General features: G+C 35.5%; 1 protein-coding gene across 7 annotated transcripts in view; it reads left to right on the top strand.

Moving 5' to 3' along the window:
• The window catches only part of SGMS1 (sphingomyelin synthase 1), a 282,944-nt gene that overhangs the window by 142,682 nt on the left and 116,339 nt on the right, over window positions 1-23,923 (top strand). For 3 of the 7 annotated variants that reach the window (XM_063102273.1, XM_063102274.1, XM_063102277.1), the window contains 2 exons: window positions 535-577; window positions 8,935-9,078. The gene's annotated coding sequence lies outside the window, so the exon portion shown is untranslated. Of the gene's footprint in view, window positions 1-534; window positions 578-4,156; window positions 4,217-8,934; window positions 9,079-12,072; window positions 12,128-15,476; window positions 15,543-23,923 lie in introns of those variants that run through there. The other 4 variants (XM_063102276.1, XM_063102275.1, XM_063102278.1 and 1 more) reach the window with 4 other exon arrangements.

Here is a 23,923-nt window from a genome sequence, read left to right as displayed (position 1 = left end):
TTTAGGGTAATGTGGGTTGAAGTCTATTTGTAAGCTATTTGATTATATACCTATGTATGTGGTCTGTGGTTGTTCTGCTTAACTTGCTACTAGTTGCATTTTGGTAAAAATGAAAATTTAAACATGATGCTACTACCCCTTTTCACCCTAGAGTTGTAATCCTTACAGTTTGAAAAATGTGCTTTCATCTTTATCTTTCTCTGTATAGTAAATTAGCAGTTACTTATCTGAATAGAGAGGAAATAATTTAAAAATATTTTAAAACATGTTTTACCATTAGACGGATTTGGTGTGCAATTTTTTATTGGCATTAGATTTGCATGCTTGATTTTGCTTGGCTTTGCCTAATAGATGCTGACTGTGAATACCATGACAGCCAGAAGTTAGCTGAATATTAGGAAAGAACCTTTTTCCCCCCCTATGGATAGATAACAAGAAATGAATACTATAATAGTTACCTTGGATTTTAGTTTTTTCTTATAAGCAGCTCATTACATAAAGAATGCACTTTAATTTACTTATTATTTCTCATAGATTGGAAGGAAGACTGATGAAGTAAAATAACAACATGATTCAGGTAAGTGGATTTTTAATATCTTTATGTATCTTTTATGCTTAGTTTGTGTCTTTCGTGTTTTTCCAATGAGAAGATCTAAACAAATAATATTTTGTGTGTGGCCTATTTGAATATATAAGGAATATTTTGGGGATATAGGTGAGATAGTCAAACACATACTAATACCATTAATTTAGTTACATATGTATATTGAAAAATCATGTGTTTATACAAAACAGAATATTATAATTAAGGCTTATTTCCTATCCCAGAATAATTTTCTTCCAACTACTTATATACAGATTTGACACCAGTGTCTTCATTATTAGAGTTAAATTTTGACGCATTCAATACCATTTTCCACTGCATGTTATTGTTTCAGCTGTTTTTTGTACAGTACTTTTGGGATTCATGTATGGTGCTATAATTGGAAATTTTTTTCCAGGCTACAAGTAACCATTTGCATAATGTTAGGACAGTTGCTATTTTTATTCTTTCTGTGTAGATGAGCATTGATGATATCTACTGTGTAACAATTTGTAGAATTGCTTTGTGAAATCAATCTTTCTTTCCTTCCTCCTTCTTTCATTCCTTCCTTCCTCTCTCTCTCTCTGCCTCTCTCTTTCCCTCCTCCCTTTTTCTCTTTCTCTCTGCTTCTCTATTTTATTTATTTTGAGGTGACTGGCATGTACATTGTTTAATAATTCAAATAGTACTGTAACACCCATTCTCTGTTCTTTTTGTACTCCCATTGCCCCTTTGCCTAAACATAGCCCTTTTCAACACTTTTAGTTGTACAAGAGGTCTTCAAAAAGTTCATGGAAAGATTCATATTATCTTTTAATTCTGTTTTTCCACAAACTTTTTGAAGTACTGGTACTTTCTGGTATTTACATAACAATTCTAAACCACACCTTGTATGCTTTAAGTGCCATTTATGAATCGATAAATTTAAAAATTTTAGACTTATATATTAATTTCTTGCTGAGGATTTACTTCTTATAAACACCCTTTACCCTTAGTATACTCCTACTCTTCCTGTCTCTTCATTTTCTTGATGTGGTCGTGTTGCAGTCTGTGTTTAAATATATACTAATGTTTACATTATTGAGACTCTATTTTGTTTGTGGCAGAGCTCTGTTGTATAAGTTGAGATGTCTTTGGTCATTCTGCTTCCCAGTTGGTTATGTGTGACCTGTTTTCTGTTTCTGGAAAATGCCTGACACTTTTCTTTGTCCTCGGAATTCTGAAATTTCATAATGGGACATTTTTCCTATGGTTTTTTGATGTTGATAGTCCTCTCAGCTTGGAAACTCATGTCTTTCAGTTTGGAAATTTTCTTGTACTGTTTCTTTGATAATTTCCTTTCCACATTGTCTGTTTACCACTAGTCTGTTAGTTGGATATTCGCACCTAGTGGTTTGATCCTCTAATTTTCTTGTGTCTTTTTCTTAGCTGTTTTCCATACCTCTGTGTTTTGTTTTCTTTCTGAGAGTTTTTCTTAGTACCTATTGAACTTTCAATTTCTGCTGGCATGTTTCTAATTCTGAATTTAATTATTTTGGGTTTCTATTTCCTTTTTAAAGATAGGATTCTGTTTTTGTTTCCCAGATACAATATTTATTCTTTTTCTTTGAGAATATGAATTGAATTATTTTACTGTTTTCCTCTGCTCTTTGTATTTTTTATGTTGTGTGCCCCACTTTTAATCTGCTTGTTTTGATCCTGACTTTAATGTTAGAGGCTTTGTCAAATGAATGGTGAGGATTTAGTTGTCTGTTCATATTTAAGAGTGAGACAATAATAAGTAGACTGAAAATTTGTCACTTGATGGGCTTTACCCATAGAGTCTTTGGGCAGGAATTTGGTCCTTTCAGTGGGTGAGACCCACATATCAGAATCTGCAGATGTGTTTTCTTGGACCTTTCAGTTTTTCCAAAAAGGAATCATCTGTTTACTTTTTTGTGGGATGTAAGCTTACCTGTGAGGATTTGGGGGAGCCACATAGGGGAAAGGAGCCAGAGTTATCATCCAAGCCTCTAAATGCTTAGATCTTAATGCCTCTGTTTCAGCCTTATATTGGTGTCCCTGAGTTTGAAGTCTTACAGGAGAGTGTACTCCCTCCCATAATGGGAGTAGGGATGTTTGGAGCTACCAGGTGGGGGAGAGGATCTGGGGTTTTAATAAAACTGCCTTTTTCCTTTTTCTTATCCTCTCTTTTCCTTTTTTTCCTTCTATCTTTTTTTTTTTTTTTTTACTTAAAACAAATTTCTCTTACAATTTTGTAGGTCAGATGTCTGATGTGGGTCTTACTAGGCTAAAATCAAGGTGTCAGCAGGCTGCGTTTTCTTCTGGAGGCTCAAAGGGAAAATAGTTTTCGAGCTTGTTCCTAGAAGCTGGCTGCACTCCTTGGCTTATGGCCCTCTTTCATCTCAGAGTCAACAGCAATGGGCCAAATATTTCTCACATTGCATCATTCTGACCTCCTCTTCTGTCTACCACTTACACTTTTAAGGAACCTAGTGATTACATTGGGCACACCCAGATAATACAGGATAATATCCCTATATTTTTGTTGTGATAAAAACCATATAACAGAAAATTTATCATCTTAACCATTTTTAAGTCCTTGTTACAATAGTGTTACATTGTTGTGGACGAAGATCTCTAGAACTTTTTAATTTTGCATAACTGAAACTCTGTATACCCACTGAATAACAATTCTCCTTTTACCCCTCCCTCCAGCCCCTGGTGACCACTGTTCCACTATGTATTGTATGTACATATCACATTTTCTTTATCCATTCATCCATCAATGGACATTTAGGTGGCTTCCACCACTTGGCAGTGGTGTAAATTATGCTGCAGTGAACATGGGAATGGAGATATCTCTTCGAGACCCTGCTTTCAATTCTTTTGGAACTTTCCTACCAGAAGTGGGATTGCTGGATCATATGGTAGTTCTATTTTTAATTTTTTGAGAACTGCCAGACTTTTTCATAGTGGCTATACCATTTTACACTGCCACCAACAGTGTACAAGGGTTCAAATTTCTCCAGATCCTTGTCAACACTTGTTATTTTCTATTTATTTGTTGCTGTTTTTAAAGTGGCCTTCTAACAAGTGAGTTGATATCTCATTGTGGTTTTAATTCACATTTTCCTGATGATTAGTGATGTTGAACAACTTTTCATGTGCTTGTTGACCATTTTTACAACTTCCTTGGAGAAATGTCTATTCAAGTCCTTTGCCCATTTTTAAATTGTGTTGTTTGTTTTTTTGTTGTTTATATATTCTGCACATTAAACATCTTATCAGATATATGGTTTGCAAATATTTTCTCCCATTCTGTAGGTTGTCTTTTAACTCTGTTGGTTGTTTCCTTTGGTTTTTAAGTTTGATGTAGTCCCATTTATTTATTTTGCTTTTGTTAGCTGTGCTTTGGTGTCAAATTCAGGAAATCATTGCCAAATGCAATGTCATGAATCTTTCCCCCTATGTGTTCTTCTAGGAATTTTATAGTTTCAGGTCATGCTGTTAGGTCTTTAGTCCATTTTGAGTTCATAAAGGTTTGTTTATTTATTTATTTATTTTTGGCAGCTGGCTGGTATGGGGATCTGAACCCGTGACATTGGTGTTGTAAGGCTGTGCTCTAATCAGGTGAGCAAACTGCCCAGCACCTAACTGTTTTTTAATACAGACTTTTAACCAGTCCCTCTCTTTTCAGTTCTCACTCAGTCTTTCCAAGTAACTGGAAGCTGCACTTCCTGAGCCTTTCTGTAACAGTCAGCTGGCTTTTTGCTTGCATCTCAGGCAGTGAGGTTCTAGCCTACTCTGCTCTACTCTGCAGTCATCTCTGCTTTCCAGCTTCCAGAACAGCCCTGATGTCTATTGTCTGCCCCAATATATTTTCTGTTCTTTTGTCCTTATGGATTTATATCTTTTTCTCTTTACTATAATTTTAATGAGGATTTATAGGGAAGGAGGGATAAGTAGGCCTATTCCATTATCCTTGTAAAAACCCAAAATCCATATTGCTTTTTAAAATATTTAAAAGACCTTTAAAAATAGTATATCAGGGGCTGGCCCATGGCTCACTTGGGAGAGTGTGGCACTGATAACACCAGGTCAAGGTTTCGGATCCCTGTATAGGGATGGCCAGTTAGCTCACTTGGGAGAGCATGGTGCTAACACCACCAAGTCAAAGGTTAAGATCCCCTTACTGGTCATCTTGTGTGGGGGGGAAATAGTATCTCATATTTCCTATGTTAGGTGTAACCTCCAAAAATAATTGTTAAATCTATTTTTTTGCATGCTTTTTGTTAACCAGTTTTGTCAAGTGACCTATAAGCATTCAAAGCTAGCAGTAAGGTTGCATTCCCAAACATTATTTCATTATTCAAAATAAACTAAGATTACTGTGTGTAATATGAGATTAGGTGAGGTTTTGAACTTAAGGTGACATCCTATTTCCTGAGGTATAATTTTTATTTTTTAATTTAATTTAAATTTTTTTAAGGATATGCACATTTATTTGTTCAAATAACAAATACATAAACTGGATAATAGATGAATAACAAAATACTCTGTAGAAAGTAGGGCTTCAAATTTTCACAAAAACTGGAGATGTAGAACTTATTAAAATATACATATTTCAGTTTATAATCTCTACATTTATTTGAAATAGTTCTCTAAAGTCTTCCAAAAGCTTGGAAATACCAAATTAATTTCAACAGAGGAAGATTAACAAACTTTTCAAAGGCAGATTAATTTCTAAGTAACTCAAATAGTCCACTTAATAAAAAAATCAAGAACAGAGAAATTAAATGTCTAGGTTTAGCAACATGCATTACATAAAATATCAAAGAAACATAATATAAACACAAGGGCACTTCAAAAAGTTCATAGAAAGATAGAATTGAAAGATAATGGAAATCTTTCCATGAACTTTTTGTTTGTTTGTTTAAATTTTTTCTTTAAAAAGACTAAGATCATAGAAAATATGTTCTCTGACCACAATCACAGAAGGAAATTTAGGAAACTCACAAATGTGTGGAAATTAAACAACACTCTCCTAAATAAGCAATGGGTAAAAAGAAAAATCACAGGGAAATTAGATAGTACTTCGAGATAAAGAACAAAGCATACCATATCAAAATTAATAGGATGTAGGGCTCATGCAGTGCTTAGAGGAAAATTTATCCTTGTAAACGCATATTAAAAATGAGAAAAATATTAAGTCAGTAATGTAAACTTCTACCTTAAGGAAATAGAAAATGTAGAGCAAACTAAATCAAAAGCAAATATAGGTAGAAAATAAATATCACAGCAGAAATATATGAAACAGGGAATTAAAAAACAATATCTTTATTTTCAAATCAACAAAACCAACAGTTGATTCTTTAAAAAGATCAACAAAATTTGCAAACCATTATGTAGACTGACCAAGAAAAAAGAGAGAAGACTCAAATTACTAAAATCAGAAATAAAGTAGGGGCATTATTACATTGTCAGTGTGGCTCTTTGTGGTGGTAAGATTTGGTTTCTTTCTCTTTCTCATTTGCATTTTTGATCTACCAGTTGGTTTTGTTCTTTCTTGTGTATTCATGGTAGTGATTATCGTTTTTTGGATTCCAGATGCAGGACTTCCTTGAAGATTTCTTGTAGGGCTGGTCGTGTGGTGGTGAAATCCCACAGTTCTTGTTTGTCTGGAAAATACACTATTTTTCCCTCATTTCTGAGGGATAAACTTGCTGAGTATAGTATTCTTGGCTGGCAGTTTTTTTCTTTTAGTGTTTTGAATATATCATCTCATTTTCTTCTGGCCTTTAGAGTTTCTGTTGAGAAGTCTTCTAATTGTCTGATAGGGGCTTCCTTATAGGTGACTTGATGCTTTTCTCTTGCTTCTTTTAAGATTTTCTCTTTGTCTTTGAGCTTTGCCAGTTTGACTATAATGTGTCTTGGAGAGGATCTTTCTTGAGTTGAATCTGTTTGGGCATCTTTGAGCCTCCTGGATCTGAAGGTCTGTGCTTCTCCTTACACCTAGGAAGTTTTCTGTTGATATTTTATTAAATAGTTTTTTATGACTTTTCCTTTCTCATCCCTGTCTGGAGCACTCATGATTTGAATGTCTGTATGCTTAAGGTTGTCTGCTAGCTCTCTTAGATTTTCTTCTTTTTTTTTTTTTTTAGTTCTTTTTTTCCTTTTTTTGTTCACCTGGGTTATCTTAAAAAGACTATCATCAAGATCAGAAGTTCTTTCATCTGCTTGTTCTAGCCTGTAGCTAGAGCTTTCAGTTGTTTTTTATTTTGTTGAGTGAATCTTTAAGTTCCTTGCTACATTCTTTTTTAAGGTATTAATCTCTTCATAAATTTCCTCTTTCGTATTCTAGATACTTTTTCTCATTTCATTATGTTGTCTAACTGAGTCTTGTAGGTCAGTGAGTTTTCTTAAGATTGTTGCTCAGAATTTCTTTTCAGTCATCAAGGGTTTCCTGCTCTATAGGGTCTGGTAGTTGAGAATTACTGTATTTTTTTGGTGTCGTATTTTCTTGCATTTTTCCCATTTCTAGTATCTCTACATTGATGTCTGGTTATCTGGTAGAGCAGTTGCTTCTTCTCTTACGCTGGAGTGGGCTTTGAGGTTAGAGATGTCCTTTTCTATTTATGGTCTCTCTGGCTGTTGACTCTCCTTGTGTCAATGCTATTGAGTGTTTGGCAGGCTGCCTGCATGGTGGCTGTGGCTGCTGCTGTGGTGTTGAGCCACTTTTTTGGCAGCTGTGGCTGTGGTGGGCCAAAAGTGGTGTTTTTGGCATGCTGTCCTGCCTGCTTTGGGGTGGGGGGTATTGACCTTAGCTCCTTGCCTAGGACCCTGGGTGTGCTCTCTTGCCTGCTTCTGAGGTATAATTTTTATTTTTATTTTATTTTATTTTATTTTATTTTTTTATTTTTATTTTTATTTTTTTTGTCGTTTTTTTCGTGACCAGCACTCAGCCAGTGAGTGCACCGGTCATTCCTATATAGGATCCGAACCCGCGGCGGGAGCGTCGCCGCGCTCCCAGCGCAGCACTCTACCGAGTGCGCCACGGGCTCGGCATTTTTTTAACAATTCTTTGGTATTATCTTTGAGTTCATAAACTGTGTTGGTATCATCAGGAGATGGGTTTTTTATGTAGTTATATTTTACTTTGAAACTTTAATTGAACACTTTAAAGCAAATGTAGTGGAAAGAGAGTACTAGTTTTATGTTTTATTTTGTTGTTTTAGTTAGTTTGTCACAACTGCTTTCTTTGTGACTATGTTTTATTATTTAGAGGTATAGCACTATTTCTTATAGATAGGATAAAGAATGATTGAATGTGGTGGGAGGGAGTTGGCTGTTAAAACTAGGTCCTTAGAGACTATCAAGAGTGGTGGTTTCTTTTCTTCCAAGAAGTGTGTCCTTATGAAGCCTGTTAGTTGAATGAAGCCTGTTAGTTGGCTCAAGACATCAGCTATCCAGTTTGGTACATGGAAGCCCCTGACTTTTATCATGGGGTCCAAGGGATGGCTTCAAGGAGTTCATGATCCTACTGAAATTTGAGTGGGGGATGCAGGGAGTGGAATAGACTTAGTTTTCATCAGATCCTCAATGATATAGGGCTTATATGATCCTGAAAATGGTTATAGCCCACTTCTTATAGATTATTACTGTATAGCAAAAAAAAAAAAAAAAGTTAGTGATTAAATTAAAATGCAATCAAAATGAAATACTTGACCTTTCTAGCTATCATTGCATTCCACATTCTTCCACTTGTAAGTACACATTACTAGGAATGAGGGACTAAATCAACAACTCTCTTGTTCTTTATCAGGCACAAAACATTAGCTTACTGGTTATGCACACACCCATTTACCCATTTATAAATTTAAAAGGTATCCCTTAGAAGGGTAATGCTTTGGCCCCAGAGACATGATCAACTTCTTAGAAGTTAACTTGTAAAGAGGATAACTCAGTAGTTACTTTTGTTTTCAGTTTGAAGCTGCTATACTTAATTTATGATAATTAGTTATTTGTTGACAGTTAAAGATAGTAGATAAGTATATAAAAGGAGAAACACCTCTATGTGATTATTAAAGACTTAGTTTTTAATTAAGAAAGATGGAGTAAATTTTATGTTACGTGTACTATAATAAATGTTTTTTTTTAATTAAAAAGCTTAAAAAAGAAAGAGCAGGTGGGGGGCGGGGGTGATCCACTGTGAATTTTTTGTTTCCTAGTTAATAAATATGTGCTTTTATTTGTAGAGAGCTGTATTGGATTTATAAGTTCTCTTTCAGCTTTAAACTTTTATGATTCCATTTCCAACTGGTTAAGCTTAAATTGCTCCTCTGTTCTAGGCACATCACTGAGTACTTTGGGATGCACAGAAGTGTCTGGTTGGGAAACTTATGAAATAGAAGAAAAGTCCCTGCCTGAGAAAGCGTACATGAGAATAATTTTAAAGGAACCTATTGATAAATGCAAAACGGTTGCTGTTGGAGGTATGTAGTAACAGAGAGCTTGGATTGAATCTGATGTGGCCTACCTTGCCACACCGAGTCAAGCCGAGTCATTCTCTGGGAATGGAGGTGGTTCTTAGCGCAGAACCCTCTGGCCTCAGATACACAAGTGCCTATTTTTCCCTGAACTTGACTGTATGGTGGGATGTCACTCTTCACTCTGAGCAGCTCTGACTCAGCCCCTTGAGAGTCCTTCCTGTTTCCTGAAGGACGATAAAGGCCAGATGAAACTGATAGGAAACTTCTAGTTAAAGACCTCATTGCCTTCTCTCCTGGGAGAAGAGCAGTCAGTATTAAAGCTCAGCAAATGTGTGTCCTTTGAACTAGCTGTTATTTATTGGCTTTACTCTTCCCTGAACAACATCAAGGCCATTTCTGATGGGATGGTGGTTGCATTGGATTGTTGGGTTCCTGGTTAGTAATTTATTTTGGCCTGCTTGTCTCCTTGACCCCTCCAAGTTACAGTATTAAGAGCTCACTTCATTTTCTTGCTTATAGCCTTTAATTTTTATCTCAACAATGTTTGTCATCAGGGTCAGGATCACCCATTATCTCATATCCTGTGACCTTCAGTGGATGTCTGGCTTTTGAGGCACTGGCTCTTTTCTTATGGCATAGCCTATGTCCTGTTATGTTACCATGATCCTTTAGGGTTTTTGGTTTTTTTCCCAGCTACCAATACAGAACACTGCAGATGTACCCTGTGCCAAATATTTTGTGTGTCTCTGATCATTACACCATCATGAAAGCATTAAACAAGTCCCATTTTGTAGATGCTGAAACTGAGGTTCCAAATGGTTAAATAACTGACCTACTGTTTCCCAGAGAGTGAGTGGATTCAGCACTGGGTCTGTTTGTCTGAAATTATGTATTATGGAAGCAGTATACCATGTTGTTCCCCCTTTTTGAAGCAGGGTTTTAACAATATCTTAATTCTTGGGGCCTGGCCAGTTAGCTCACTTGGTTAGAGAGAGCATGGTGCTGATAACACCAATGTCAAGGGTTTAGATCCCCTTACCAGCAAGCCACCAAACAAATAAACAAACAAACAAACAAACAAAAAAATCCACAAAACTTAACTCTTGTGGAATTTTAATATTTTTCTCTTCTTTTTTCACCAGCATTTGCAACTTTTTCCCCATTTTATGTCATTTTGTTTGGTGTATAATTATACTTACAACATTTAATTTGTATCGTATTAAAGTTAAATATTTTCAACATTTATTATTTTCATAATTTCACTGAGAATTTATTGTTGGTATGAGACATTATTAAAATATGCCCTCTTTTTAACATATGCTCCAATGTCTTTACTGATTCTATGTTTTCTGAGTTGATTATGAGGCCAGTATGGGGTGTAGGAGTGAACTTTTGTATTTCTAATGTAGTTCCATTGTATCTGTGGCATTATCTCATTTGAGCTGTAACCCAGTTCCTTTCAGTATGGATTTAGTGAAGATGATTTCGGAGAATGATAAGATTTCACCAGAAATCTTATGTAGTTCACACAGTTGTTTCAGAGCCTGCATCCTTTAAAACATAGAACATCTATCCAAGTGCTTGGTGTTGGCTCAGTGACCACTCTCAGTTTATATAGCTGGGAAGTTGCTCTGAAGAATGTAGGTTTTAAGTTTAAGTGAGTGTGAGAACATATGGTATCCAACTTTTTCCCCCATTTTATTGAAATCCTGGGAGGTAGATGTGGCCAGCCTCACTGAAAGATGAATAAACCGAGGCTTGTGAGATTACGAACCTTGCCCAAGCTCGTGTGGTTAGAAATGGTGGAGCCAGAACTTGAAACTAGACCTGTTTGATTTCAAGGACTGTGCTTTTAACAATTACACTGCCTCGCTGATTACACACAGTAGTGACATTTAGATCACAAACATGTCAAAGAGTCTAAGAATTTTCTTATGTTTTTTGCTTTTATGTAAAGACAGTCTTAAACAGTTAAGCCTCATCATCTCAGAAGTGAAGGCTTCTAGGTGGGTCTGGTGCCACTCGCCGATGAGGTTTCATCAGGACCGTGGCGATTCTGGTTTATGATGGATTGAGCCACTCTCAGGAACTGGGAGGTGTGTCTGTTCAGGCTGTGTGTCATTTCCCACCCTGTGCTTATCGCACTGCTGGCAGCAGCTGGGCTTGACTTACCTTAGCAGTTGCATGAGCAGCTGTTCCTTTCAAAGCAATTTGGGACTGGAATTTGGCCACACGATTACACAATACAGGACAGCTCTGATGTTTATATATGAATCTTAGAATTTCAGGTATATCATTTCAGTAAGTGAAATTTCTTTTTGTTTTTATTATCTTTTTTTTTTTTTTGGCAGCTGGCTGGTAAAGGGATCTGAACCCGTGATCTTGGTGTTTGGGTGTTATCAACACCACAAGCTAACCAACTGACTTAACCAGCCAGCCTCTTTTAGTTTTTATTTTTATTCATTTTATTTTATTTTTTGGTGGCTCGCCAGTACAGGGATCCAAACCCTTGACCGTGGTGTTACAACAACATGCTGTAACCAACTAAGCTATCTGACCAACTGCTTTTTGTTTTTAAATGTGTATTTTTTCTTGATTCTACCTAGAAAACTTGGTAAATATTGAAAAGTTTAAATAACAAAATGAAAACCACCACTCAGAGATAGCCACTGATAATATTTTGGTGTACATGCTTGGTTTTTATTACTATGAATATGTATGCCTTTTAAAAAAACCACAAAATTAAAATCACAGTTCTATGTCCCTTTTTATTTAATATAACTGCAGCATTTTCCTCCTAGTTGACCATGCTAGTTATTAAACCTTTCTACCCGCCTCTTTTTTGGCTAAATATTTTACGTGGGCTGAACCCCGGCTAAGGCAGCTGCACTGAACCGAGGAAGCCCCAGGCCTCATGAGTGATGCTGCTTTTGCGTTCTCTGGGAGAGGCGTCCACAGTGCAGTACTGATATGACTTCTCCTGAAAGTGAAGCCTTCTGTGCTCTTGGGGGTGAGAGTTCTCAAACTCAGAAGCTGATCACAACTGAGATGGGTGAGCATTTAACATAAGCACTGTCCTTAGAAAGGGCTTATATGAAGCTAGGACTATGGCATATTATTCTTAGTGTTCTTCTCTTACAGACTGTCATTATTAAGTTAAATCACCTATGCTTTTTAGATATGGTTCCTTATTGCCCTTGGGATTCCCAAGTGCCAAGGGGATAGATAAGGGCCGAGGAAGGGAGGAAAAGGCCTTTGACCTCCTTATTGTCTTATAAGCCAGCAGCTCTGCTTTTATATGTTTGATGTGTTGAACTTCCACAAATTTTTATTGAAGAAAGGATGTGGCTGCTTAAGGAAATAAAACTGTGAAAATCACAGTGGCATGTGGATCCTATGGGAGGATGAAAAACACATGGAAAATAGATGTTCCCGGAGTTTTACTTCCAATTTTCCATTACACCTGTAGTTCTCCTGAAGTTATTCAATCTTTGGGTTTGGTACATACTATAGGCCCTCCAGTTCCCACCTTTCGTCCTACCTTTAGGACACTGGTTTCCATAGAAGTGCCTCAGACACCCTAGGGTTAGGAGAGATGAGGGAGTAATAGCCTCACAAGCATTGGTGCTAGAAAGTAACTTTCTAGTGATGAGGTTTGTGAGAAGTGGAAAGTATAACCTCTTGTTTTTATTTATTTATTTTTTTGGTGGCTGGCCAGTATGGGGATCCAAACTCTTTGACTTTGGTGTTATAACACCGTGTTCTAATCAACTGAGGTGACTGGGCGGCCTGAAAGTATAACCTCTTAATGGCTCTAGGAGAGGAGACTACTTTCTATATTCTAGTTGATGTAGATTACCCAGTAGGAGGATATACTTTCCATCAGAGTGATGTGGTGCATGGAATTCAGCCTGACAGTCTGTGAAATCTTCGTTATCTATTTCTAGACTCTTTTGAAACATTTCTTTTGGGCTCTCTTCAATTGAAGATTTATATTGGTGAATCACAGAATAGGCCACTCCTGAATCAGGAACTTTAGCAATGTCTGTTCCACAATTCAGTTGACTGACTAAAGAATTTCTCTAAAGATATTTTTAACCAGCAAAGACTGAGGAACTGATTAAAGAATTTGCATTGGATAATTTACAGTTGGCACTCAGAATCCTTAATCAGCAGTTAAAAAAGTTAACTGTTGGTTTACGATCTCTATACCAGCTAGCCACCAAAAAAAAAGAGATATGACCTATGTTCTAGCTGGCTGTTTATTTCTTGCGCTGCATGTTTTTATATTCACCAACTCTCTCATAAAATAATTCTAAGAAAAGGTGTGATTTCCTCTATTAAAATTGTGTTTTCTGTAGGAACTAAGGAATTAAGAAGTTTCTCAAGAGCCAGCATTCAGTGGTAAAAACTGAGATAACTTGGTTTCTTAGTAGTTTGTTGAAGTAGAATTTTAAAATAATAATGAATTGCTAGCCCATAGCATCTGAAAAGCAATTTCAAATCCACTGAGGGAAAAATGTGATACGCTGTTCATAAAGGTCCAAGGGTACTTCAAAGGGTTTGTGGAAAATAGAATTAAAAGATAATAGGAATCTTTCCATGAACTTTTTGAAGTACCCTAACTTAGAAGATAGAGAAGTTGGACTGATTCTCTCAAGCGTCTTAGACTCACTGTTGTCCATGTTAGATGGATCACCAAGTCTCACTGATTTTTCCCCCCTTTATGATGTCCTTTATTGTCTGTTTACTTTTGTCCCCTTTCACTATTCTCAAACCATCTAGTGAGGTCCTATCTCGGGCTGGTCTATTTTAATACCTTTTCCCTTGGTGTTTCTGCTTCTGGTCTGGCTGATAGGTCAGTTTTTCTGATGCTACATTCATAATTCTGTTACCTTCTTTAAAGCTGTTAGGGATGATTTACCACTCTCTTCAGGATAAAGATCAGACTCTTTAGCTTGGCATTTGAGGTCCTCAACCTACTTTTCCCACATTATCCCTGCTTTTACCCAGTGTAGACCTTCAGCTCCATCCAGACTTTTATTCTGCTTTCTTTATTTCCTTCTGAAAATTAAATAAGACATATTAGCCTTTCTCACTTCCTCTTTCATGTCCCTCTTTCATAGTTTTGATATCTTTGTCTTTATGGGCACAGTTCTGTACAGTTTCTTTAGATTTATCTTTTGTTCCACCTATTCTTTTTCTAGCTATTTCTAACCTGCTGTTCCAACTGTCCTTGATGACGGACTTTTTTATATTTTCCAATTTTATTTATTTATTTATTTATTTGGTGGATGGCTGGTATAGGGACCTGAACCCCTGACCTTGGTGTTATACCAACCAAGATAACCAGCCAGCCCTAAATTTTATTTTAATTTATCTTTCTATCCTACTGCTTTATCCCCAGAGCCTAGTCTAACACCTAGTACATAGGTGCTTATTAAATATATATTCAATGAATTAAGGTGAGTCTTTTAGTTTTTAATTTTTAATCATTAGTTTTGGTCCCTTTTCAAGTCAGCATGGTAATTGTTTTAGATAAAATTTTGCTCCTTTTCAAATGTCTCTTATTTATTGAAATATATTAAATATACTTGTTTTATGCTGATAATTCCAGTATTTGAAGTCTTTTCAGATCTGATTCATTTGCCTGTTTCTGTTAGCTCTCACTCATGGGGTCTTATTTCCTTATTTTTTATGATTTATTGACTGTGAACTAATATTCCTTGGAAATCCTATCTGTGTGAATTCCTTGGAGCCTAGATTGAAGGTAGACTTTCTCAGAGAGTATTTATATTCGCTTCTGCCAGGTGCCTTGTAGCCACTATCAATCTGGGCAATCTTTAAATTAAATTCTCTGCTTGAGGTTTTTTGGAACACACAGTGTGAATTTGAACTACAAAACTGCATGAGCGGTAGTTGTTTGTTATGAATTCTCAAGGGACTTTCCACCACGTAAAAATGGTAGCAGTTTTCTCCTTTGGTATAGCAAGTTTATTTCTAATTTTTTTTTCAGAACCCCCTGCATAAAACTAGAACTCACCAGCTTGAGTGGTCCTGGTTTTATCTCCTCTCTCTCTCTTGATCCATGTAAATCATTATAATGGAAGTTCCAAGGTGACCAGCGTTCTGAATTTGGTGCTTTCCTACCTTCCAGCATTCTCACTTTCACTATGTTTTGGCCTCTGTGAATTCCTTACTTATTGTCACCTCACTGGTGCATTTAAAAAGATGTTATATTTTATTATTCTTCTTTAGTTTTTTTTCTTTTTTTAAATTATATTATTGGTTTTATATAGTCTCTTCTGTAAAGAAGGATGCAGCACTGGTGTTGTCATTGTTCTGGAGTTTGGCCATCTGACAAGTGTGTAGTGGTATCTCACTGTTCTTTTAACTTGCAGGTCTCTGATGACATGTCATGTGGAAATCTCTTCACATGCTTCTTGGCCGTCCATACATCTTCTTTGGTGAGGTTTTCTGTGAAGGTCTTTGGCCCGTTTTTTAATCAGGTTGTTTTCCTATTGTTGAACTTTAAGAATTTTTTGTGTATTTTGGATAACCATCCTTTATCAGTATGTTTTATGAAAATATTTTTTCCTAGTCTGTAACATGTGTTTTCATTCTTTTGATAATATCTTTCACAGAGCAGAACTTTTCAATTTTAATGAAGTCCAGCTTATCAGTTCTTTCTTTTGTGGATTATGCCTTTGGTGTTGTATCTAAAAAGTCATTGCCACCTGAGATCATCTAGATTTTTCCTTATTTTATGTTATATAGGTTTTATAGTTTTGCATTTCACATTTGGATCTGTGATTTATTTTGAGTCAATTTTTGTGAAGGTTGTAAGGTCTGTGTCTAGATTCATTTTTTTGCATGTGGATGTCCAGTTGTCCCTGTTTTCAGCAGCCTCTGTTGAAAAGACTGTGGTGTTACTATTTCCACATCTACAGTTTCTACTCCTTCAAAGCATTGGTTTGCCTGTGGCTATCCTGGCCTCTCCATATCACTACTTTCTACTCCCAATGTCACCTGGACAAGGATTTCTCTGTTCATCTACTCAAACAATATGCACCGAGAACCTACTTACTACTCAGTAGGTACTGTTCTAGGTGCTGGGGATGTAGTATTGAACTAAAATCCTTATCCTTATTGTATGGGAGTGGGGAGAATAGACAGTGAACAGATGAATATGCCAGAAAATGATGAGTTTTAGGAAAAAAAATAAAGTGGGGAAAGGGTATAGAGTGACAGTGAGGATGTTTTTTGAGACAGGAGGAAGTCAAGAGAGGCATCTTTGATGTGGTCGAGCTTGAGCCATGACTGCAAGAGCAAGCATAGCTGAGGGGAGCATGTTTCAGGCAGAAGAAACTGCAGTTGCAAAGGCCTTGTGGCAAGACCATGTTTGATGTGTTTGACCGATAGCAAAGGGGACAGTATGTCTAGAGAGGAGTGAGCAAGCAGAAGAGTTACAAGATAGGAGTTCAGAAACATAGTTGAGGGCCAGATCACATAGGACCTCTGTAGGACTGGTGAGGATTTTGGATTTTGCTCAGAGTGAGCTGAGAAAGTATTTGGGATACCAAGCAGAGAAGTGACATGATCTGATTTATGCTTTAAGAAATCCCTGCAGTTGCTGTGTAAAAATATGCTATAGGGGCATAAGAGAATGCATAGAGAATGGTTAGGAGGCTATTGCAAAAGTCTAGGCCAAGATATGAAGGCTTGGAAGAAGTGGTGGGATGAGAAGTGGTGGGTTCTGGATATATTCCCAAAGAAGAGCTAATTTGGTTATGAGTTAGATGTGGATTTGAGAGAAAGAGAAGCATCAAGGATTTCTGCAAAGATTTTGATTCAAGTAGCTGGTAAGTTAGAGTGACTGACTTAGAAGGGGAAAGTACAGGAGGAAAGTGTTGGGGTGGTGGGGAAGGTAGGGAGTCAAGTGTTTATTAGTAAAAACGGACAACTACCTGCTAGATATCTAAGCAGGATAGATATCTAAGATGCCTGTTAAATATCTAAGTGAATAGGCAGTTGGCTATTTGAGCCTGGAAGTCCAGCCTGGAGGTATCTTTTTAATTGAGAGTTGTCCTAGGAGAGATGGTATTTAAAACTGTAGATTGGATGAGTTCTCAAAGTGTGGCAGGGACCCCTGGGGATCCTTCAGACCTTTATAGGAAGTCTGCAGAGCCAAAACCATCTTTATAATTTGCTGTGGGTGAGATAATTTTCTTTACAAAGGAATATGGCAAGAGGTCTGTTGACTCCAGTTAATAACAATGTGTTGTATTCTTGAAAATTGCCAAGAGAGGGCTGGCCAGTTAGCTCAGTTGTTTAGAGCATGGTGTTATAACACCAAGGTCAAGGGTTTGGATTCCTATACTGGCCAGCCACCAGAAAAGAAAGAAAATCGCTAAAAGAGTAGATTTTAAGTGTTCTCACCACAGAAAAATAAGCACGTTAGGTAATGCATATGTTAATTAACTCAATTTAGTCATTCCACAATGTATATGTGTTTTTCAACATGTTATATATGATACATATATACAATTTTTATTTGTCAATTAGAAAAATAAAAGAAGAAAAAAAGGAGTATGGGTTATTTTCATTGAGTTAATAAGAAACATAGTTATATGGAAATAAATTTTTCTTAAAATTATTGTATCCTTCAAAAGGAATAACTGAATTTATTATATTTTCTTCTTACATATTATTCATCAATACTAAGTGTTATGATTTTAGAGGAAAAAGAAGTGATATATTTTCTGTAAGTGAGGTCTTTACTAATGTATACTCAAAAACATTTATTTACACTTTCAGGTAATTATTTATGTACATCTTTTCCACCAGAATGAGAACTTTTCAACAGTAGGGTACAAATTTTTCATTTTTATTTCTCTAGTGACTATTATCTTACCTGGAATACAGTAGGAATTTAAAAATATTTTAGAATGTATAAAATGCTAGAACATTTGGATTTGTGTTTTATAGTTTATTTTCTTTTTGAGTCTCTTTCCCTTTGTATTGTTATAGTAACTTTTATATTGTTAATGGGATAAATAAAACTAAAACCTAAAGGACAGATTATTTTTAATTCCTTGGGTTGAAACAAATGTTCAAAGAGTATTTTGATAGGAAGCAAACAGTAGTTCTTTTTCCTTTGCTTTGATTGATTTCAAAAATGGCATGAGTAAGTTAAACACACACATCTTCTGTTTTTGAGGCTTTAGAAGCGGTTCCCTAAGGTTCCCTAAGAAGAAAAACACTTTGACCTGTGGGAGACCATATTTCTTCCAGAACTGATTCAATAAAATTTTTTTGTGATATATTTTTAAATTTGGGTATGATTTACACACTGTACAATGTACAAATTTGAAGTGAACTATTCAGTGAACTAGCATCTCTCTAAAGATAGAGAACACTTCTATCACCCCAGGAAGTTCTTTTGTGCCCATTTTAATCAGTTTTCCTGCCCCAGAGGCAAACACTAATGTGATGCTGTCATCAAATTTTACCTCTTCCAGAACTTCAAATACATAGTTACATGTGTCTGGCTTTTTTTGCTCCACTTAATGATGTTTTTGAGATTCATGCTTGTTGTTGCATATATCAATAAATTGTTCCTTTATATTGCAGAGGGATATTCCATTGCATGAATTTATCTATTCCCCTATTTATGGACATTTGGGTGGGCTACAGTTTTGGCTACTTTGAATATAACTACTGTGAACATTATTGTACAAGTCTCTTTGTGGACATACGTTTTCATTTCTTCTGGATATATATTTAGAAGTACTTCATTGGGTAAGGGTATGTTTAATTTTGTAAAAACTTGTCAAACATTTTCCCAAATGGGTCATAGAAGTTAACATGCCCATCAGTAATGTATGAGATGCTCCAATATACTCCAAGTCTTTGCCAACTCTTACTTTTGTCAGTCTTTTTAATATTAATATTCTAGTGGGTGCAAAGTGGTATTTTGTTATAGTTTTCTTTGATTTCCTTAGTGACTAATGATGTTGAAAATTTTTTCATGTACTTATTGGCTATTCATATGTCTTCTTTTGTGAAGTATCTAGTAAAATCTTTTGCTATTTTAAAAATTGGGTTGTGTGGCTTTTTATTATTGAATTATAATAGCCCTTTATGTATACAAGTTCTTTGTCAGATGTATGTATTTGTGATTATTTTCCACTTTATGATTGCCTTTTTAATTGTCTTAACTGTGTCTTTCAGAAAGCAGAAGTTTTAATTTTGATGAAGTCCAGTTTATCAATTTTTTTCTCTTAACTGTTGTGCTTTGCCTACTTCATGGTCACAAAGACATTTTCCTATGTTTTTCTGTAAATACTTTATAGATAGCTTTTGTGATTAGTTCTATGACCTCTCTCAAAGTAATTTTTATTTATGGTGTGAGATGGGGGATCAGGGTTCATTCTTCTTTCCATATGGCTATCTATTTATTCCTGCTCAATTTGTTGAAAAGATTTTCCTTGTACCCATCGAATTACTTTGGCACCTTGGCCAAAAGATCAGTTGGCCATTTATGCATGTATCTATTTTTGACCTCTCTTCTGGTCCGCTGTTCTATTCATCTGTCCTTATGCCAGTACTGTATTTTGCTGAGAATTTTTTGTATCTATGTTTTATGAGTGATGTAAGTCTGTAGTTTTTCTTAATTATTATCTTTATCTGATTTTGTATTGAGGTAATGCTGGTATATCACTTTCCACCTTTTTACCTATCTGTGTCTTTGTATTTAAAATGCTTCTGTTGTAGGTAGTGTATAGTTTGGTATTGCTTCTTTATGTATTCTGACAATCTCTTCCTTTTAATTAGAATGTTCCTTCTATTTACATTTATTGTAATTATCAATATGGTTAGTCTTAGAGCTACCATTTTTTAATTTCCCATTCTGCAGACTTTTAAAAAAATTTTTTATCTCCTTTTTTCCCTTCTTTTTGTTATGTTGAATAATTTCTAGTATCACATTTTAATTTCTCTTAGGTTTTCAGCTATACCTCCTTGCATTATTCTTTTTGTAGTTTCTCTGAGATTACAATATTCATCCTTTATAAAAAATCTTTTTTTGTATTAATATTGTACACTTCATTGTAAAAAAAAAAGTGAGAAACCTATAGTAATATGGTTTCATTTGTCCCTCCCCCATCCATTGTGCTGTTGTCTTTATATATTTTATATTTGTATATGTCACAAACTGTACAAAAAAGTATAATTTTTAATATAGTTTATATTAAGCAGCTATATGTTTGAAAGAAAGAGAAAAATAGTCTTTCATATTTACGTACACATTTATTATTTCCATCAGTCCTCATTCTTTTCTGTAGATTCAGATTTACATCTGGTATAATTTCTCTGCAGCTTGAAGAGCTTCCTTTAGCAATTCTTGCAGGGTGGATCAGATTCTCCAAGGTTTGAAATATATGAAAATGTATTTATTTTTGAAAGATATTTTTGTTGTATATAGAATTCAGGTTGACAGACTTCCTTCCTTCTAAATGTGATATTTATCATCATCCGAACTTCTGTTTCTGATGAGATTTCCGCCATCATTTTTATTATTGTTCTCACATGTAATGTGTCTTTTCTTTTCTGACTACTTTTAAGATTTTTGTTGTCATTGTCATCTTTGTTTTTTGTGGTTAGGTGAGGTTTTCTTGTGGTTAACTGAGTTTCCTGCTTTGGGATATTTCTGGTTTTGCTCAATTTTGAAAAATTTTGGCCAATGTTTCTTCTCTGTACTCTCCTTTAACTTGTATGTTGGACCTCTTTATACAGCCCCACAGGTCAAATAGGCTTTTTAAAATATATATATCGTTTTTCTTTTTGTGATTCAACCTAGATTCTTTATATTGATATATCTTGAAGTTCACCAGTCCTTTTCCACTATTGTGTCCAATCTGCTATTAATATAATCCAATGTGTTTTTTGTGAAACAAAAATGTTTTAGATGTTGTAGTTTTCAGTTCTAGAATTTCCATTGGGTTCTTTTCTTTCCTTACTTTCTTGCTCTCTCTCTCTCTCTCTCTCTCCCCCCCCTTTCTTTCTTCTCTGTCTCTCTCTCCTCTGTTTCTCTCTTCTCTCTCTTTCTCTCTCTTTCTCTTTCTCCCTCCCTCCCTTTCTTCTTTCCTTTACAGTTTCTGTATTTCTCCTCAAATGTCCTATTTCTTTACTCATTATGTCTTTCTCTGTAAATTCTTTAAGGTATTTAGCATTGTTAAAGTCCTTGTCTTCTAATTTCATCTTCTGGTCTGTTTCTGTGGACTGATTTATCTTTGTCTATGCAGTTGCATTTACCATTTTTCTCACTCTACATCATGGATGCTACATTATAGAAATGTGGGATTCTGTTATGTTCCTCTGAAGAGAGTTGAGTTTTGTTCTAACAAGCAATTAAATTAATGGTGAATCAGTGTGAATATTATGTAGGCTCATTTTTATGCTTTGCTATTTCCATTTTGCCCATATTGTCCAGGAAATATCCTCTAGTTAGGGTAAATGGTCTTTATTCCTTAAGCCATGGTGCTTCTGTGGTTTGAAAGGAAAGTCTGAGGACTTTACCAGGCCCCTGTAACCTGGCAGGTCTTGATCTTTAGATGCTGGTTTCTTTGAGGTTGACAGTTGTTGGAATCTGCAACCTTTGGAAAACTTTTCAACTGTTATTTTCTCCCTGGGATCCTTGGAATCTTGCCCAGCATATGAGTAGTTATGGATTTAGCCAAGGAGTGTGGAGTTTATTTGCAAGTTTTTGGCTTCACCCTCTATGACATCCTCTTTTTTGGCGACTCTTTTCCTTAATTTTTAGCCTGGCAGGTCCATATTCTGTCACCTCAGGCCAAAAAGACTGTGGTTTGCTGCTTGATTTCCATTTGTTGTGTTCCATTTGGTTGTTCTTCAGTGCCTTCAAAAAGTTGGTTTTTATATTTGTCCACAGTTTATAATTGTTATTGGATAAAGGCAGCTTTGCTACCACAAATCCAGATCTCTTGAAGAATTTGTTTTGTGTGGCTTGTTTAACTATTTTATTTTAAGTTTTATTTATTTATTTTTTTGCACCTGGCTGGTGACAGGAATCAAACCTTGGATGTTGTTGTTATCAACAACTTGCTCTAACCAACTGAGTTAACTGGCCAGCCCTGTTTCAATCATTTGTAAAGACGTTTTGAACCTCATTTCTATTTGGAGTTTCAAAATATCTTCAAGTCATGTATAATAGATGTAACTGTTGTTACTGGCCAGTGGAGCATTATTTAAACACAGGACAGTATTTACGAAATAGTTAATATTTATGAAAAGAAACGTAAGATTAAAGCACAACCTAAGATGGGAAATTTGATACTCTGTAATTTAGGTGCACACTGTTAGATAACCAAATTAATTGAAATTTAACATACTTATTTGTATTTAAATAGTCCAGTGTAAGCATTAGAAGTAAATTTCCAGTAACTACTTCATTATTCCTATTGTCTGGTGGCCATTTTATGACCTATATAAATACCTTTAAAAGAGGAAATCTCACTTTTGAAGATTCTTATCAGCCCCTAATGCATTTTGGTCACTAAAATTGACCAGGAGTGCTAGCACACAGTTCTCAGAGTCTAGGACCAGAGAGAAATTAGGCCAACTTAAAATACATTATGTTCTGGGAAAAGTAAGAATGCAGGTAGAAATTGAAATTCATACCTGGCAGTGGTACTATTTTGCTTCTGTCTGCTGATGCTCACCGGGGTAAATGCATCATCATCATGATATTTGTAGCAATTTAAGGTCAAAAACATTTTTTTTCCCATCAGCAAAGCTGTGTTAATAACAGCATTGCCTGTTTCACATTTTCCCCATATATAATGTTTCTTTGAAGCAGCTTTGAAGTATTTTCTCATCAACAGAGTTTTTTGTTTGAAATAACTTCAAAAAAACTGTTTACAAAAACATATGTTTATTGGGCAGGCCAATTAGCTCAGCTGGTTAGAACATAGTGTTGATAACATCAAGGTCAAGTGTTTGGATCTCCATACCGTACAGCCACCAAAAGAAAAATAAGAATGTGTGTGTGTGTGTGTATTGTATAAAATGAAGAAAATATTGATAAATAAAAAGGAAGAAAATTAACCCTAATCCCTCTATCAGGTACAACCCCTTGGGGGGGGGGGCGAGTGAATATAGTCATTTGGTAATTTTTCTTTTTTAATTTATAAAAATGGATTATAGTATATGTATCTTATAAACTGCTTTTTTTCTCCATTTAGTTCAAACAGTTCCAAAAATGTGTGAATGTGTGTTAATATTTGCTGTATTTATTTAAACACCGAATAATTTTGTAATGTACTTTGATTAAAGTTAGAAAAAAGGTGTCTTAAACAAAAAGAAAATATGCAGAAACTTGTTTTAAATTTATCCGCTAAATATCTCTGAATATGCTGGGGCCTAGGATCATGAACATTTTATCATGAACTGAAACTGCATTCACTGTTTTGTAAGTGATAAAGTATGGAAGAAACTCCTTTGTCACTTCTGCTTTAACAAACTGTAGAATGGGTGTCCCGATCTTATTCTGCTTAAATTTGGAGGTAATTTGCTTATTGGCAACTGGACATAGCCTCTTTCATTGGGTTTATCACATCGTACATGGTGTAGGATAGAAAGGCACCAAAACTTTTCTACAAGGTCATTATTTGCTAATCTCTACCACCTATATGTTTGGTGACTGAGTGCAGAGTATCATTTTGAAATACCAAAGCCTTCTATTAAATCAATCTTTTCTTGCCATCCTCGTCCCTGGGCACCGAACAGGGCACCTTTCAGGAAGTTTGTCATCTATCAGGGAAGCAGA

This window comes from Cynocephalus volans, chromosome 7, assembly GCF_027409185.1.
Source record: "Cynocephalus volans isolate mCynVol1 chromosome 7, mCynVol1.pri, whole genome shotgun sequence".
Classification (NCBI taxonomy): Eukaryota; Metazoa; Chordata; class Mammalia; order Dermoptera; family Cynocephalidae; genus Cynocephalus; species Cynocephalus volans.
This window is presented reverse-complemented; position numbering and strand designations above follow the sequence as displayed.